The 3,616-nt window shown below is 46.0% G+C and overlaps 1 pseudogene; it reads left to right on the top strand.

Annotated features, from left to right (window-relative positions):
• The first annotated feature begins 921 nt into the window (after positions 1-921).
• Positions 922-1,826, top strand: LOC101618166 (annotated as a pseudogene).
• The last annotated feature ends 1,790 nt before the right edge of the window (positions 1,827-3,616 follow it).

Genomic DNA, 3,616 nt, shown 5'->3' with positions numbered 1-3,616 from the left:
GAGTACCTCATATTACTTGAGGAGGCTGGGGTGTAAGAGATGTATCTTAGAATAGGTATGTCAGGTATAGGAGTACAGGTTTTGAATCTGGGTAGGAGTGATGGCTTAGATATTTGGTGGCTGGGCTGAAACTGGGTCCATGCCTTTCTTGTTGCATCCCCAGCACTGACACAGCTGAATACCCACTCAAACAGGCTTGGTCCTTGACAACCCATGGCAGGCAGGCAGACACAAATGACAATAGGAGATCCAGGTCTTGGGACATCTCATGAAACCATTCAAATTAAAGTGAATAGAGGAAACGGGTACATGCTGTCTGGCACAGGCAGGAAGGAGACACTGTTCTGGGGCCTTGTGGTGGTTTGATTCAGGTGTCCCCCATAAACTTAGGTGTTCTGAATGCTAGGTTCCCAGCTGATGGATATTTGGGAATTAATGCCTCCTGAAGGGAGTGTATTGTTGGGGGCGGGCTTATGGGCTTTATAGCCAGTTTCCCCATGCCAGTGTTTGGCATACCCTCCTGTTGCTGTGGTCCATCTTATGTTGGCCAGGGGGTGATGTCCACTTTCTGCTCATGCCATCGTTTTCCCCTGCCATTGTGGAGCTTCCCCCTCGAGCCTGTAAGCCAAAATAAATCTCTTTTTCCCAGAAGCTACTCTTGGTTGGGTGATTTCTACCAGCAATGCAAACCGGACTGCAACAGGCCTCTGTGTGCCTTGTGTAGAGTTGATGCTCTGACCATCCTCCTGGGCTCAGGAACAATGTAAGATTTTTATCTTGTTCTTTCTGCAGTAACTGAGCCCACAGCAAGCACTCCTGGTCTCAGCAGGACCGCATGCAGGAAAACTGGCTGCTTTATACCCTGCATCTCCTCTTCTGGGTCCAGCTGTGTCCCAGTAATTCCCAAGGGCTCAACCTCAAATGACAGTGCACAACCACACAACTGTGGTGGAATTTGCCCTTCAGGGCTTCTCTGGGGACCCTGGCCTCCAAACCTTCTTCCTGGCCTTATGCTTTTCCTTTACCTCCTGGCTCTTACAGGAAACACCCTTATCATCATGGCTATCAGCCTGAACCCAGGTCTTCACACCCCTATGTACTTCTTCCTCTCAAACCTGGCACTGTTGGACATTGCACATCCAGTGTCCTCCCCAAGCTGCTGGAGGGCCTGGTACCCAGAGGCAGCAGCATTTCCTATGAGGGTTGCATGATCCAGCTCTTCTTCCTGATGTGGTTTTTGGGAGCTGAGCTGCTCCTGCTCACAACTATGGCCTTTGACCGGTATGTGGCAATCTGCCGTCCACTGCACTACAGCACACTGATGAGCCGGCATGTCTGCATCCTGTTTGCGAGCAGTGTCTGGGTGGTCAGTATGGTCAGCACATCTGTGCACACAGGTCTGATGGTGCAACTTCATTTCTGTGGCTCCAATCAGATCCTTCATTTTTTATGTGAAGTACCCACTCTACTGATTCTGTCCTTCAGCCCTACCATCCTGAATAGCATCATGATCATCATTGCAGATATTTATTTTGGTGTGATCAACTTTCTGCTGAACATGATGTCCTATGGCCTTATCATTACCAGCATCCTACGCATCCACTCAGCCAAGGCAAGCGGCATGCCTTCTCCACTTGCTCTGCCCATCTGGTGGTGGTCACCCTATACTACTCTACCATCATCTATACCTATGTGTTGCCCGGCTCTGGATCCTCCATGGAGAATGGAAAGGTGGTTGCCTTATTGTACACAGCAGGCAGTCCCACTCTTTGTGGAACAAGGATGTCAAAGTGGCTCTCAAGAAGGTGTTTCCTTGTGTCCGGTGAGGGAGCAGAAGGGGCCTATGTAGTTTGGTCAAGGTATGATCATCTAGTTTTAACATGTGACTGAGAATCTGATGCAGGGGCAAGGAGCAAGAAGGTAATCCATTTAAATTTGCATGTTAGTATGCTTCCTTTGGAGCAACTAGCATTCCATGTGCATGCAGACATCCCAAGGTCAGAAGGTGGATGATGTCAGAGTTTCAGGCAGTGGGGAGTGAGTGAGAGCCTGTAGTTAGCTGAGAGAACAGACACAGGGCTCATTTGCCTCTCCTACCTTCTCCTTCTGGCCTACTTGACTATTGCTGTTCAGTGTCTGGGCCTCAGAAGCAGCCATTGCCTCTCTTTATGGAGTGACACTGGCCATTCTCTTTTGTCAGGGTGGACATTCTATTTGGGGTAAACTGAGGGTCATACTTGCCTGTTGTATCTACAATTTGGTGTGGCATCTCTGATGTAGGTGTTTCTCTCCTTCTTTGAAGAATATTACTCAGATCCTGATCTTGGACCCACTCAGGGATATGTGAACTCAGGGATAACTGTGTCTGGAAAACACTGTGTTCTCAGCATCACCAAGAGTTGCAAGAATGAGCACTTTGCCTCTGGTACCAGCAAGCGGCAGGGAGTGTAGTTGATTTGGTTAGTTGTCTTTAGCCAGGAAGCTTTGCTCCTGTAGAGGATGCCTTAAATCCTTCAGTCTGAACTTCAGTATGATATGGGAGTTATTTTTTTTAAATTTTTTTGTTTGCTTTTTTAAAAAAAAATTTATTTGAGAGCGACAGAGAGAGAAAGAGTAAAAGGGAGAGAGAGAGAGAGAGAGAGAGAGAGAGAGAGAGAGAGAATGGGCACGCCAGGGCTTCCAGCCACTGCAAACGAACTCCAGACATGTGTGCCCCCTTGTGCACCTGGCTAACGTGGGTCCTGGGGAATCAAACCTCGAACTGGGGTTCTTAGGCTTCACAGGCGAGCGCTTAACCACTAAGCCATCTCTCCAGCCCTGGGAATTATTTTTTGACCCTGGCCTCTGAATGCTAAAGTATTGAAGTCTCTTGTCTTCTCCAGGCAATTTCTTCTATGCCGTGATAAAGCCTTTATTAATTGGTACTGTTGATCAGCATCACCCAAATGTACAGTTGTCTCTGAGTATCTATTCTGAATCCTTTAGTGTAGTTGCCAGAAATATGCAGAGGAGCCTGAAATTCCTCCTGATATGTCTACCCTCTAGTCCTGTTCAGTTGCAAGGGTTGCAGGTTTTGATGCATTCTTGACTATTTTGCTAGCTGTTCAGTCCAAGCCACTTTCAAAACCTACTGACTTAACTGAACACTTGTCAAGTCTGACTGGCTTCCCATCTGGAAGTTCTAACCCTGAGCTAAAGCAGACCCATGGATGATCCAATCCTGTCTGATCTACACAGCTATTTCTGAGATGTGTTTTCTATTTTGTATCTAGGGTTTTAATTTTCCCAGTGTCTTACTATGAAATATTTCAAATACAGCAAAGTCTACAGGATTTAGTGGCAGACACCTATGTACCTCTTAGTAGTGTTCTACCATTGAGTTGTTTGTACGTTATTTTCTAACTTATACACCAATGTGTCTATTCATTAATTGGCTTTATTTTGCTCATTTCATAGCAGTTTGCAAATATCAGTTTATTTCTTAAATGCTTCTATATGCATATAGGAATGCAACATTTATTTACAGGTTTTTCCTTTTTATGGTTCTTAGGATAAAACTTTCAGAGAGTAAAATGTGTGAATCAGAGTGTCATTCAAAGACTTGCCAAATGCACAT

The sequence above is a fragment of the Jaculus jaculus genome, chromosome 1 (assembly GCF_020740685.1).
Source record: "Jaculus jaculus isolate mJacJac1 chromosome 1, mJacJac1.mat.Y.cur, whole genome shotgun sequence".
Classification (NCBI taxonomy): domain Eukaryota; kingdom Metazoa; phylum Chordata; class Mammalia; order Rodentia; family Dipodidae; genus Jaculus; species Jaculus jaculus.
Note: the sequence above shows the minus strand (reverse complement) of the source record. Positions and strands in the feature narration are given on the sequence as shown.